The sequence below is a fragment of the Mytilus californianus genome, unplaced genomic scaffold (assembly GCF_021869535.1).
Source record: "Mytilus californianus isolate M0D057914Y unplaced genomic scaffold, xbMytCali1.0.p SCAF_8, whole genome shotgun sequence".
Lineage (NCBI taxonomy): Eukaryota > Metazoa > Mollusca > Bivalvia > Mytilida > Mytilidae > Mytilus > Mytilus californianus.
Genome location: NW_026262734.1, coordinates 47,199,924 through 47,216,617, shown reverse-complemented (window position 1 = coordinate 47,216,617; position 16,694 = coordinate 47,199,924). Strand labels below are relative to the sequence as shown.

The window sequence follows — 16,694 nt, the reverse complement described above, 5'->3', positions numbered from 1 at the left end:
TTCCCATATAGGTTTTATTGCTTACCACCTGGTAATTTTTATAGGTCAAGTCAGGTCTTTGCAAAGTACAAAAAAAAATCATAATTCCCTTATGAAATTACCAGCATTTTATGCTAATTCTTCCTTGAGATTAATATCATGACAATCTTCATACTTTTAAGAAATGTAAGTTAATCGAATATAGAAAATAAGCCAGGGTTCACGACAACCTGTAACTTGTGACGTATGTTGCTATGCAGTTTATACGTCTCTTTCTATTCACTCAGGTAAGTCAATTTCATTGTAGAACCTTTACAGCTAGCAACATCATTTTTTCACTAATGTCATACTGAACAAGATGACATTTGTTCCATATTTCAAACGCATGTTTTCATACTGGGGATTTCTCACACTATTTACATGCTAGTTTCTAACACTCTCGTATACTCAACACTCGGCGTTTTTTTTTCTAAGCTATTCCATAAAATGATAAGTAAACCTAATTTATTGTCTTTTTAATTGCCTTTTGGGGTCATTGTTGATGAAAATGAATGTTTCATTGAAACGTAATTTTTAACTTAGTGAATAGTTTTATTCTCTGTATAATTCGTTAGTTCATTAATATAAAGGCATATTTATATGATAATGTAAAACAGAATTGTTCTAGAATCGAACGGTAAATAGTTATTTTAATGCACATGGAACCAGATCGTATTTAATTTAAGTCAACTCATCGCCCAATACTTTTGGTGAAAATTAAAATAACCGAGGCCACATTTATTTTTGTTAATGATTCGGTATGTTACTATTTCAATATCATCAATGATATAGGATTGTTAAAGTTATGTAAAATGATTAGACACATATTGTGTGTTATAATTGATTTTGAATTGCAATGTGTTTCTTTTCAATTCATCATAATTATTTGAAAAGAAATAACTAAACAAACAATTTGACCTGATGGTATCAAAGATTTCAACTTCAATTAATTCTTTGTGAAGATTATTAAGAGATTAAAGTATTGAATTAATTTTACATAAAGTGGTTGGTGTCTTTATTCAAAACCTTTGACTTGAAACAGTAATTTTTATTAAACGTTATTGATTATAGCATGTATAACCGACAGATATTCAGTGCATAAGTGCAAACAAATCAATTTTTCTATTATATTTCAACATGTTAAACCAATCATTGTGAATTCATTTATATTCGTATAGGGACAAGGTAGAATTTTGATTCCGTTGTTTTGCAAAAGCTTTTATAAATACCAATGGGAAATGTATACTTCCTTGAATATTTAAATTCGTTGCCTCCCGATACCAGCAAAATCAACGAAATGTAAAACAGAACTTATAATATGAATCGACAGCAATCAAATATATGAAAAGAATTTTGAAATGCACATATCAAGAAATTTGGCGTGATAGCAAATTAGACAAAATGACATAAACGCAAGCAACTACATATAGATAGGACACCTTATGCGTTTCAACAATGAGGAAAACTCATAATGTACAGTAAGTTATAAAAAAAAAAACGGCTTGCTCAAATATGAAACCAACCGCCTGATGGACAAAACAAATGAACAAAAAACAAATTAAGTGGACGTCAACCAACGACAATTCCCTAAAATATGTTTGTGAGCGCTCAACTCTCCACCTAACCTGGAATAATGGTAAAACAACACAACATAAGAGCAAACATTAATAGCAAAAGGCTCGTATCATCAGATAGACACAAAGCACACAATTATCTTTACATTAAGTGAAAAACAACTTTCTGATTTCATTTTGACATTTCAAAATTTACTTTCATATTCACTGCAAATATAACTGTGATACTAACCACTGCAGAATCAAGGGTAACATTTGCCACTGGACATGTAACAACAACAGTGAATGCATTTTACTGTATTATTTGTTTCTGTCAAAAATTGAGTATAAACCGCGCCCAATATTTAATCGAAGCCTTATTCAAATTTTATCCATACCTCCACAATTCATCAGTAAAATGTAGTATATTTGTTCCGGACAATATGAGTATTTGGACCGTACGCTTATGGTCATGACCATATGGGTATACTTATATGGTCGGACTATATGAGTATATACTCGTTTGGTTATTAGCGGGCTGGACCATATGATTATATATTCGTTTGGTTATTAACCGGCTGGACCATTTGAGTATTTAGACCATATAGGTATTTTTCGGATAAATTCAAACTTCCTTAACAGACACAGCTCGTTCTCTGAACCAAAATCGGCACAACTTATTAACTAAAATCCATTATCTTTGTTACATATTGTCTGAATCTTGGTATATTTGTTGTCATGTCTTCGGTATCTAGAGTCAAGTTTAAGCACCTTTATCAGTGTTTATGCTGTCAACAGTTTCGTCCGTACGTGAAACAACAGGTGTTTGGGACATGGACATTTTTTTCCTTTCACCAGGGTTTAGATTGGATTTTCTTTAATTTCTTCTAATTTCCACTTATGGTCACTTAACTGATGTGTTCATACTCTTCTTCATTTGATCTTATAATAACAGTGGTTTCTACAGAAAAGAGAGGCAGCACGTATACACTACTGTAATTGTAAATCGTATATAGAGGAGCATGAACAAATTAAATAATTCAAAATAATTTGAAATGTTTAAGAAATCTATATTTACAAATTTAAACACCAAAATAAAGAAAATAGGGGGTTCAATACTCCAATTGCTAATGTGTAAAACAGCTGACTTCCTGCTTAACCTTAGTTATTTTCGGAGTCGACATATTGTGTTTCGTAAAGACTAATCAATAATGACCATGCAAAAATGCTTCTACTGTAATTTTAACTTGTGAGTAAAATGTATTTAATTTCATTTATCACGTTAAAAGATTACCCAATTAACATCTAGGTCAAAATTTCATTTTTTGAAACTTTAAATCTATGAAGGGTTGTGTCTTACACAATTACTGTTCAACGTTGGGCGTATTAGTTACCCGGACCAAATGAGTATATACACATATGGTCATGACAATACGCGTATGGTTCAAATACTCATATGGTCCGGAACATATTCAAATTATAGAAGTAACTCTTCTGTCTATAATATATATTTTTAAACGCAACACACAATTTTTGCTGTACAAAATCAAAATACAGCATTTTGAATTTCAAGGAGATGAATATTTAAACGGTAAAATTTAAAAGTAAATCTTTAGATGAAATATATTTTCTCTAATTTTCATAATTGATTATGTTAATGTGTTCAATATTAAAAAAGAATTCACCTGAGTTAACACATTGATATTGTGTTGATGCACAGAAGAGGATTGGAACGCAATACTGCAGATATTGTTGTTGAATTTTAGCGAATACGATACTACATAGTATACGATGGAATTACGACTCGCAAATAAAAGCAGTTTGTTAATATTGAGATATATGAAATTCATTGTACATAAAATTTAGTTCGTTGTCCGTTCATGAATATTCATGACATCTGACCATTTGTTTGCGCTTAAAACCCGCCTAGTCATCTTTCTGACAATCGACTCTCGCTAAAGCCTAAAGAAGAGATATGATGTCTAAAGAAGAAATCTCGGTAGTTGAACAAATGGATGAAACTCAACTTTTAAAAAGAAGATGACAGTGATATTTTAACAGCTGATGCAGTACATTGTTTAATATCATAAACTGTACCATTTTTTCTGTACCAGATGCACATTTCGTCAGTGATGCTCGACGCCAAAATATTATTTGAAAATCCAAAGCTTATCAAAAATACGAAGAGCTATAAACAAAAAAGGACCAAAAAGTATAGCCAAAGCTGGGCAAGGAATCAGAGCTTTGCATGAGGGGGATACATTCCTTTATTTTAAATAATTTCTAAAATTTGTAACAGCAAATTTTAATAACATAAAATCCGTATTTTCATGCCAGTACCAAAGTACTGGCTACTGGGCTGGTGATACCCTCGGGGACTATCAGTCCATCAGCAGAGGCATCGACCCAGTGGTAGTAATAACAGAAACGGTACCAATTTTTCTGCACCAGATGCGCATTTCGACAATCAATGTGGCCCTACAAAGACAGAAAAGTGAGATTTTGTCGGAGTTTGAGAAGACACCAATAAGCTCTGATAATTCAAATACTAGTACAAGCACTATCGCCAGTGGTCAAGCCTCTACAATTGCTTTCCAGCCTCTGTCGCATGCCTTTAAACAGGAAGGAATTAAGATTCAGTTCAATTTCAAAACTGACCGTATTTCAGCTTTGAGATAAGTTGAACATATGCTAAATTCCGAGTCACTCGACCATACTATTGATAAACAGTCTATTGTCAAGACTGAAATTTACACTTTGAACCAGCGCAATACGATTTTGAAAATTGCAGATCGCCATGGGTGGGATACCGTTCATAAATATCTGGACGATCCTCTTGCTGACAGCGTTTAAGATGCTTCAAAACTACGAACCGCTGTTTTCAGAGCTAACCGTAAGCTTACAGCTAACAAGCCTTACATTAGAAGTGATGGCCGAGCAGGTTGTAATGCTAAAGACTTTTTCGTGTCATCAGCAAAGAATCTGGACCCAGAAATGACAACTATAGTCAGCAAAACAACTTTCAGAAGTAGTAGAACAACGGACTGAACTTCTACTGTAAAAGGCCAGGACACACTGCCTGATTCTGTCCCTACAAAGGACGTACCTCCAGCAGTAACAAGTCAGCACCAGCCATTATTTCAAGTGCCCCACCCCTGTCTTAATGAAAAAGTTCAGTATGTTATAGAATTTAATAGTTATGAATACACTGTTGAAAATAAGACTGTAAAAAATCGATTTAAAGATCATTTATTTTGGGAACATAGTTTAAAGCCTTTTGAATTTGTTTTAAGCACTGTAAAATTTGGTACCTTATTCCTTTTATGCAAGAACCTCCATCAGTTTATTTGAATAATAACAGATAAGCATTTAATAATTCTTCCTTTGTTTTGAAAGCTATTACAAAATTAAAAATGAACAGTTGTATTACTGAGGTTTCAAATAAATCATCTAACCGTGTCTATCAGTGATTCAAAGAAAGAGAAATTGGTTTTCGATCGGAGACACGTTAACAAATACATGAAATATGTATAAACACAGAAAATAAAATTTTAAGGCGTTAAAGAGGCCAATCAATACGCAAAAAAAGTGTTTTTTCATGTTTAAATTCGATTTACGTTTTGGTTATCACCACACAAGTATACATCTAGAACATCAAAAATATCTAGGTTTTTCTCAAGAATTGATGGACAAGAAAGATATTTTATTTTCTCAGTTTTACCTTTTTGGCTATCTTCTGCAGGACCCATTTTTACTAAAATTGTGCGAACATTAGTTAATTTTTGGAGAAACACAAAGTTTTCCGATCATAGTGTATTTGGACCACAGATGGGCCTGTGACAACAAGGAAATGTGTTTACGTATGTCCAAATCGGTTTTACATATTTTATTGAAATCTGTTTTTTTACCAAATTTTGAGAAATCTTTTTTTTCCCAGTGCAAAAATTAGACTGGTTAGGTTTTTCATGGAATCTAGTATCTGGTTTTATTGAAGTTTCAAAAAAAAACTTGAAAACATACAGTTCAATCGAAAAAAAATCTTTCAGATAATCGTTCAACTGCTTAAAATTTGGCATCTGTTCTCGGGAAGATTATATCTTTGATTCCAGCTTTTGGCCATATTTGGCAATTGATGAAACGTAATTTATGCATGTCTGTTTGCCAGAGACTTGGCACTCGTATTTTGAAATTCCCTCTCAAGTCAAAATCGAACTAGAATTTTGGAAAAGTAATTATAAATCTATACCAAATTTATTAATATGTCCTATACATAATATTCCTTACATATGTATACATTATTAGTTATATAGATTGATAGAATGGAGATGCACCTTGTACAGTTTATAATTGAGAAGCACCTTGTGCGGATGAAGTACAAAACATGTACCTTGTGCGATTTAAGAATAAAATGCACCCAGTGGGTTTAAGTACAAAAATATGCACCTTGTGCGATTTAACAATAGGGATGCACCTTGTGCGGTTGAAGAATAAAATATAAAAAAAAAAAAAATAAATAAAAAAATGCACTTTGTGTTTTTGTTAGATAAAGATGCACCTTGTGCAGTTATTGAAAAAGAAGGAATCTTGTGCGGTCAGTGGATAAAAATGAAGCTTGTGCTGTTGTTAAAGATGCACTTTGCACGACAGTTACGTTATTCCGATGTATATTTTCTTATTAAGCTAAGTTGTTGCGCTTAGTTTCATTTGTGTTTCATTATTACAGGACAGTGCAACATTGAGGGAAATTTCTCAATTTGCGAATTCGAATGAACAGTTTACCGGATGAGAAAAAAAAAGCATTTTCGATATTGTAAGATGCAGTAAAACAATTTCTACAAATAAAAAGTATGATGTGTATTTGAAAAATTAAAGAATGGTGTATTACATATGAAGTTATTCCGTTGCAAGCAAGTGTATCATCCGTTGCAGCTTATATTAGTGGCCTTGTACAGCAATCAGTATCTGTATCAGTTTAAATAGCTCATTTTTATAGCATAAAGTGGTATCAAGATTTCAGTTTAATGTATAATTTGTGTAAAGACAAGCTTATTCAGATGATGATTGAAGGAGCGAAGAGAATTGGAAGTCAACCAATGCAAACAGTGAAGAAAGAACCAAATACAGCAGATCATTTACAGAAGATAGTAGACAGAATTGGTACTGATCGTTCTAATTTACCGAATGTTAGATTTTGTGCAATGATGTTAGTTGGTTATGCAAGATTTTTACGCTACAGTGAGATTGCAATTTAAAGATGTCTAACATACAAAATTTTGACACTTATGTTTATTTGAATATTGAATCTGGGAAAACAGATGTGCATAGAAGGGGAACTAATGTTATAATTTCTAGAACAAATGTGTCTACCTATCCAGTAGCCTGGTTATTGACATACATTAATTTAGCTAAGCTGTCTTTAGATTCTGATCACTATGTTTTTCGTTCTGTTAATTTTTTTTAATCAAAATATTCTTATAAGTTAGCAGAATTAAATCGTCCTATATCTTACACAAGGGTTAGGGAATTACTTTTGAGCACATAAACTGCGATAGGTCTAGATTTTAAACAATTTTGTCTTCATAGTTTGCGCAGCGGTGGTGCAAAAAACGGTGTTTCTGATCGTTACATTAAGGAACATGAAAGGTGGCGTACCGATTTTTGTATACAAAGTTACGAGTTTTTTTTTATGAAATACCAGAAGAATAATTGCAATTTGGACTGCATACATATCTTTCTTTTGTTTAATTGTGTCGTTTGGTTGCTGTCTCATTGACGTATAAACCACATCTCCCTTTTATTTCCATAAAACATTCAAGGACACATTTTAATATAAAACTTCTCTTATTCCAATTTATACTTATAATTCCGTTAAAGCGACCAAGAAGTGGGAAGTGGTTATATTTAACAGTTGCAATGTATATTTACAAAATTATTTTTCTGAAATAATGATAAACAAAATTAAAGAAATTTCCCTTACTTTCATATATAATATTCAAGGACACATTTTAATATAAAACTTCTCATAAAATTTATACATAGAAATCCGTTAGAGAGACCATGAATGTCGTAAAAGCGTAATTGACAAGTGGAGCGTATAACATCAATATACGTACGGTCGTTCAAAGTGGGACATGATTACACGTGTGTATTTAACAGTTACAATGTATAGTTTGAAAATCTGTTTTGCTAAAAGAATAATAAACATTTCCAAAATACGGATTTTCACTTTGATTTATCAAATATTTAATGACCATACAAAACAATTATTAACTAATTTTTATTTTAACAAAATTATAAATTTCTCTATTATTTGATACCGGATTGAGAAAACTTAATATCAACTTTAAATATTCTTACAAAGTTACGATTTTTAGTATGAAGTACCGGAAGATTAACTGGGACTGTATATCTTATGTTTAATTTATCGTTTGGTTGCTTTCTCATGGACGTATAAACCACACCTCCCTTTTATTCACATAAAACATTCAACGACACATTTTAATATAAAACTTCTCTTATTCCAATTTATACTTATAATTCCGTCAAAGGGACCAACAATGTCGTAAAAGCGCTAATTGAAACGGAGAGCGGATCACAACAATACGTATGGTCTTAGTTACATCTAACAATTACAATATATAGTTTTTTTTCTGAAAGAGAATAAACATTTCCAAAGTACGGATATGCACTTCGTTTTATCAAATGTTTTTATTTCCATACCAGAAAAAAAAGAATATCAACTTTTATAATCTAACAAGATAACAAATTTCTCTGTAAAATACCAGCGAGAGAAAACTAAATATTAACTTTAGATATTCTTACAAAGTTACGAGTTTCTGTATGAAATGTATATCTATAGTTTAATTATGTCGTTTGGTTGCTGTCTCGTTGACGTATAAACAACATCTTTCTTATATTCAAATAAAACATTCAACGACAAATTTTAATTTAAAACTTCCTTATTCGAATTTATACTTATGATTCTGTTAAAGCGACCAAGAAGTGGGAAGTGGTTATATTTAACAGTTGCAATGTATATTTACAAAATTATTTTTCTGAAATAATGATAAACAAAATTAAAGAAATTTCCCTTACTTTCATATATAATATTCAAGGACACATTTTAATATAAAACTTTTCATAAAATTTATACATAGAAATCCGTTAGATAGACCATGAATGTCGTAAAAGCGTAATTGACAAGTGGAGCGTATAACATCAATATACGTACGGTCGTTCAAAGTGGGACATGGTTACACGTGTGTATTTAACAGTTACAATGTATAGTTTGAAAATCTGTTTTGCTAAAAGAATAATAAACATTTCCAAAATACGGATTTTCACTTTGATTTATCAAATATTTAATGACCATACAAAAAAATTATTAACTAATTTTTATTTTAACAAAATTATAAATTTCTCTATTATTTGATACCGGATTGAGAAAACTTAATATCAACTTTGAATATTCTTTCAAAGTTACGAGTTTTAGTATGAAGTACCGGAAGATTAACTGGGACTGTATATCTTATGTTTAATTTATCGTTTGGTTGCTTTCTCATGGACGTATAAACCACATCTCCCTTTTATTCACATAAAACATTCAACGACACATTTTAATATAAAACTTCTCTTATTCCAATTTATACTTATAATTCCGTCAAAGGGACCAACAATGTCGTAAAAGCGCTAATTGAAACGGAGAGCGAATCACAACAATACGTATGGTCTTAGTTACATCTAACAATTACAATATATAGTTTTTTTTCTGAAAGAGAATAAACATTTCCAAAGTACGGATATGCACTTCGTTATATCAAATGTTTTAATTTCCATACCAGAAAAAAAAGAATATCAACTTTTATAATCTAACAAGATAACAAATTTCTCTGTAAAATACCAGCAAGAGAAAACTAAATATTAACTTTAGATATTCTTACAAAGTTACGAGTTTCTGTATATAATGTATATCTGTAGTTTAATTATGTCGTTTGGTTGCTGTCTCGTTGACGTATAAACATCATCTTTCTTATATTCAAATAAAACATTCAACGACAAATTTTAATATAAAACTTCCTTATTCGAATTTATACTTATGATTCTGTTAAAGCGACCAAGAAGTGGGAAGTGGTTATATTTAACAGTTGCAATGTATATTTACAAAATTATTTTTCTGAAATGATGATAAACAAAATTAAAGAAATTTCCCTTACTTTCATATATAATATTCAAGGACACATTTTAATATAAAACTTCTCATAAAATTTGTACATAGAAATCCGTTAGAGAGACCATGAATGTCGTAAAAGCGTAAGTGACAAGTGGAGCGTATAACATCAATATACGTACGGTCGTTCAAAGTGGGACATGGTTACACGTGTGTATTTAACAGTTACAATGTATAGTTTGAAAATCTGTTTTGCTAAAAGAATAATAAACATTTCCAAAATACGGATTTTCACTTTGATTTATCAAATATTTAATGACCATACAAAAAAATTATTAACTAATTTTTATTTTAACAAAATTATAAATTTCTCTATTATTTGATACCGGATTGAGAAAACTTAATATCAACTTTGAATATTCTTTCAAAGTTACGAGTTTTAGTATGAAGTACCGGAAGATTAACTGGGACTGTATATCTTATGTTTAATTTATCGTTTGGTTGCTTTCTCATGGACGTATAAACCACATCTCCCTTTTATTCACATAAAACATTCAACGACACATTTTAATATAAAACTTCTCTTATTCCAATTTATACTTATAATTCCGTCAAAGGGACCAACAATGTCGTAAAAGCGCTAATTGAAACGGAGAGCGGATCACAACAATACGTATGGTCTTAGTTACATCTAACAATTACAATATATAGTTTTTTTTTCTGAAAGAGAATAAACATTTCCAAAGTACGGATATGCACTTCGTTTTATCAAATGTTTTTATTTCCATACCAGATAAAAAAGAATATCAACTTTTATAATCTAACAAGATAACAAATTTCTCTGTAAAATACCAACGAGAGAAAACTAAATATTAACTTTAGATATTCTTACAAAGTTACGAGTTTCTGTATGAAATGTATATCTATAGTTTAATTATCTCGTTTGGTTGCTGTCTCGTTGACGTATAAACAACATCTTTCTTATATTCAAATAAAACATTCAACGACAAATTTTAATTTAAAACTTCCTTATTCGAATTTATACTTATGATTCTGTTAAAGCGACCAAGAAGTGGGAAGTGGTTATATTTAACAGTTGCAATGTATATTTACAAAATTATTTTTCTGAAATAATGATAAACAAAATTAAAGAAATTTCCCTTACTTTCATATATAATATTCAAGGACACATTTTAATATAAAACTTCTCATAAAATTTATACATAGAAATCCGTTAGAGAGACCATGAATGTCGTAAAAGCGTAATTGACAAGTGGAGCGTATAACATCAATATACGTACGGTCGTTCAAAGTGGGACATGGTTACACGTGTGTATTTAACAGTTACAATGTATAGTTTGAAAATCTGTTTTGCTAAAAGAATAATAAACATTTCCAAAATACGGATTTTCACTTTGATTTATCAAATATTTAATGACCATACAAAAAAATTATTAACTAATTTTTATTTTAACAAAATTATAAATTTCTCTATTATTTGATACCGGATTGAGAAAACTTAATATCAACTTTGAATATTCTTTCAAAGTTACGAGTTTTAGTATGAAGTACCGTAAGATTAACTGGGACTGTATATCTTATGTTTAATTTATCGTTTGGTTGCTTTCTCATGGACGTATAAACCACATCTCCCTTTTATTCACATAAAACATTCAACGACACATTTTAATATAAAACTTCTCTTATTCCAATTTATACTTATAATTCCGTCAAAGGGACCAACAATGTCGTAAAAGCGCTAATTGAAACGGAGAGCGGATCACAACAATACGTATGGTCTTAGTTACATCTAACAATTACAATATATAGTTTTTTTTTCTGAAAGAGAATAAACATTTCCAAAGTACGGATATGCACTTCGTTTTATCAAATGTTTTAATTTCCATACCAGAAAAAAAAAGAATATCAACTTTTATAATCTAACAAGATAACAAATTTCTCTGTAAAATACCAGCGAGAGAAAACTAAATATTAACTTTAGATATTCTTACAAAGTTACGAGTTTCTGTATATAATGTATATCTGTAGTTTCATTATGTCGTTTGGTTGCTGTCTCGTTGACGTATAAACATCATCTTTCTTATATTCAAATAAAACATTCAACGACAAATTTTAATATAAAACTTTCTTATTCGAATTTATACTTATGATTCTGTTAAAGCGACCAAGAAGTGGGAAGTGGTTATATTTAACAGTTGCAATGTATATTTACAAAATTATTTTTCTGAAATGATGATAAACAAAATTAAAGAAATTTCCCTTACTTTCATATATAATGTTCAAGGACACATTTTAATATAAAACTTCTCATAAAATTTATACATAGAAATCCGTTAGAGAGACCATGAATGTCGTAAAAGCGTAATTGACAAGTGGAGCGTATAACATCAATATACGTACGGTCGTTCAAAGTGGGACATGGTTACACGTGTGTATTTAACAGTTACAATGTATAGTTTGAAAATCTGTTTTGCTAAAAGAATAATAAACATTTCCAAAATACGGATTTTCACTTTGATTTATCAAATATTTAATGACCATACAAAAAAATTATTAACTAATTTTTATTTTAACAAAATTATAAATTTCTCTATTATTTGATACCGGATTGAGAAAACTTAATATCAACTTTAAATATTCTTACAAAGTTACGAGTTTTAGTATGAAGTAACGGAAGATTAACTGGGACTGTATATCTTATGTTTAATTTATCGTTTGGTTGCTTTCTCATGGACGTATAAACCACATCTCCCTTTTATTCACATAAAACATTCAACGACACATTTTAATATAAAACTTCTCTTATTCCAATTTATACTTATAATTCCGTCAAAGGGACCAACAATGTCGTAAAAGCGTTAATTGAAACGGAGAGCGGATCACAACAATACGTATGGTCTTAGTTACATCTAACAATTACAATATATAGTTTTTTTTCTGAAAGAGAATAAACATTTCCAAAGTACGGATATGCACTTCGTTTTATCAAATGTTTTAATTTCCATACCAGAAAAAAAAGAATATCAACTTTTATAATCTAACAAGATAACAAATTTCTCTGTAAAATACCAGCGAGAGAAAACTAAATATTAACTTTAGATATTCTTACAAAGTTACGAGTTTCTGTATATAATGTATATCTGTAGTTTAATTATGTCGTTTGGTTGCTGTCTCGTTGACGTATAAACATCATCTTTCTTATATTCAAATAAAACATTCAACGACAAAGTTTAATATAAAACTTCCTTATTCGAATTCATACTTATGATTCTGTTAAAGCGACCAAGAAGTGGGAAGTGGTTATATTTAACAGTTGCAATGTATATTTACAAAATTATTTTTCTGAAATGATGATAAACAAAATTAAAGAAATTTCCCTTACTTTCATATATAATATTCAAGGACACATTTTAATATAAAACTTCTCATAAAATTTATACATAGAAATCCGTTAGAGAGACCATGAATGTCGTAAAAGCGTAATTGACAAGTGGAGCGTATAACATCAATATACGTACGGTCGTTCAAAGTGGGACATGGTTACACGTGTGTATTTAACAGTTACAATGTATAGTTTGAAAATCTGTTTTGCTAAAAGAATAATAAACATTTCCAAAATACGGATTTTCACTTTGATTTATCAAATATTTAATGACCATACAAAAAAATTATTAACTAATTTTTATTTTAACAAAATTATAAATTTCTCTATTATTTGATACCGGATTGAGAAAACTTAATATCAACTTTAAATATTCTTACAAAGTTACGAGTTTTAGTATGAAGTACCGGAAGATTAACTGGGACTGTATATCTTATGTTTAATTTATCGTTTGGTTGCTTTCTCATGGACGTATAAACCACATCTCCCTTTTATTCACATAAAACATTCAACGACACATTTTAATATAAAACTTCTCTTATTCCAATTTATACTTATAATTCCGTCAAAGGGACCAACAATGTCGTAAAAGCGCTAATTGAAACGGAGAGCGGATCACAACAATACGTATGGTCTTAGTTACATCTAACAATTACAATATATAGTTTTTTTTCTGAAAGAGAATAAACATTTGCAAAGTACGGATATGCACTTCGTTTTATCAAATGTTTTAATTTCCATACCAGAAAAAAAAAGAATATCAACTTTTATAATCTAACAAGATAACAAATTTCTCTGTAAAATACCAACGAGAGAAAACTAAATATTAACTTTAGATATTCTTACAAAGTTACGAGTGTCTGTATGAAATGTATATCTATAGTTTAATTATGTCGTTTGGTTGCTGTCTCGTTGACGTATAAACCACATCTCCCTTTTATTCACATAAAACATTCAACGACACATTTTAATATAAAACTTCTCTTATTCCAATTTATACTTATAATTCCGTTAAAGGGACCAAGAATTGGGACGTGGTTAAATTTAGCAGTTGCAATGTGTAATAAGAAAATTATTTTTCTGAAATGATGATAAACAAAATTAAAGTAATTTTTCTGTAATATATCAATGAGAGAAAACTAAATATCAACTTTAAATAAACATTTTTACAAAATTACGAGTTTCTTTACGATCTTAGGTCCATCCTAAAATTGCTCTTATGATGTGTCTTAGGACGAATCTCAGGATACTTTCGAGGACACCACAGCTGGTTTTTTAATTTTAAATATTTGTGGGCAATATTTCAAATTTGTCTTGAAACGTACCAAATAAAATAATTCATACAAATTTTTCCAAAAAGTTCAAATGTTCTAATTACACAATTTAAGCTTGAAATCATTTTTTATTACTTTTTTGTGTTATATTTTTATGCAGGCTAGGAACTATCGCAAAAACTATATTTATTTTAGAAAATAAAGCGAGTGAAGCGCGTTAACATGTTCAAGTTTATAATAAAATATAAGTACTAATGTTAATATAATATAAAAAAAAAATTACATACCTCATCATCACTCTTGAAGAAACTTCTGCTTCTGACTTGATAAGTGTTGCATGTATATATTTCACAAGGTAATGTGTTGGTGCTTTAGTCGTAATGCTGGGGACACGAGATCTTTGTAACGCGGACATTTTTAAGAATGATTAAACAAATAGAAATTTTGCTTCTAATAAAGCACACAGGTTGTCATAAATGATATGACAGTTCCATTCGGATATAAAATAAAACAAAACATTTTGAAAGGATTACTATTTTTGAATACCTTGCTTATTTGAAGGTCCCTGTCAGTGTGATGATTGATAATTTGGTTATACCGTAGCTGTCAAATGCAAAAAATAAGGCTTTTTGTTTCGGTGGGAACAAGACACCTGTCTGCATTGGATTAATTGAATAAATAGATAAGAAATTAAAAAGAGAAACAGAAAAGTATGCAAATAAAAAAACATCATAAGCCGAAAAAAATAGTATCTTTAAAAATAATAAAAATGACTTTGGTTGAAAAAAATATAAATTTGATACAGAATGTGAGATTTAATAAGATCCAATTAATACAATTGATTACGAATTTTATAATTACATGTATAATTGGAACATTTGAATTTATTTTGAGATATTTTTTTTTTACTGAATTGGGAGATTCTAGTTTAAATAAATTTCAGGATTCACTTAGACACATATAGCATTTCATAATTTTCATAAATATGAAGCTATTAATATAGAAAATTAAACGGAAGGAAGAAACACAAAGTAACGGTCTTCTTTTCTCAAATGTAAAGAATTCCAATACACGTATCACATTCATATAGGATTTAAAGCATGTGTTATCATGTTTTCACAAACCGGACATGAAATTAAATATATCTGAAATTAAGCTCCAGCCCTGCAAAGGCCTGTATTATAACATTATTATTATATTATTATCAAACTATGCTGACGTCCAGGATTTTCCACAATGAAGCTGTATGGATGTTAAAGCCAATGCATACTCTTGCCATTCAGATATTCAAGTGTTCAATTAAAACATGATCTTGGCATGCTGAAGTCTTTTGACATGACTTTAAATGTTTATGAAACGAAATTTTATATGTATATATATATGTGTTTATGAAATTTAGATACAAAAAAGGAGATGTGGCATAATTTCAAATCAGACAACAATCCTTCGGATTCGAAATAAGGAGATGTGGCATGAATTCAGATAAACAAAAATCACACAAAGTCATTGTACGGCCTTCAACAATGATCAAATTATTGAGTCAAACTGCAATATGAAATATTCTGTGATTTCAGAAATAAATCTACTGTTAAAATAAAGACTTTGAGTAAAGAAAATTCACATCTTATTTTTGTTTATGTTTGTCCCTTGCTTTGTGCAGATTAATTTCTCTATATGCATAAAGTTTAGCCTCCTCGGGATTGGTGACATACATGAAATTAACAAAATGATGTTAACAAAATGAATCATAATATTAAAAAAAAATACAAGCCAGGTTGTACATACTATAGAAATACGATTCATGCTAGTGTCATGTCTTCTCACAAAAGAAATAAAATCAAATAATCAAAATTATCTAAATCATCTTTATTTAAATAGGTATATTTAACTTTCTGTAAAATTTACATGTCTCATGCTTTGTCGACAACCATTGCAATAACCCCATCTGAGTGGACAGTGTAGAATTATTACTATAGCTGCAAGGTTAACTTTCTGCAGTAATAGTATAATGTACATGTATCAATTATTGTTGAGTATTCGTCCTGAATATGCATAATAAATCACGAACTGGACATACAGTCGATCAGGAACAAATTAAACTGGAAAACTAGTTGCACAATTTAAACAAAAAAATAATAGTCGTCAGCTTTTAATAGAATTCCGTATAAATGAACATAACTTGAAAATTAAAATAGGCTTATTCAAGAAAATTCAAAGAGAAAATAGAGCGTGTAAAGCACGCCAAATTTTAGATGATGAGGAACACTTTTACCTTCATT

General features: G+C 29.8%; 1 long non-coding RNA gene across 1 annotated transcript; it reads left to right on the top strand.

Annotated features, from left to right (window-relative positions):
- Positions 1-224: 224 nt before the first annotated feature.
- LOC127712496 (uncharacterized) lies at positions 225-7,786 on the top strand. Its single transcript, XR_007987103.1, has 2 exons — positions 225-266; positions 6,295-7,786. It is a non-coding gene; the product is annotated as an uncharacterized LOC127712496 (long non-coding RNA).
- Positions 7,787-16,694: the final 8,908 nt, after the last annotated feature.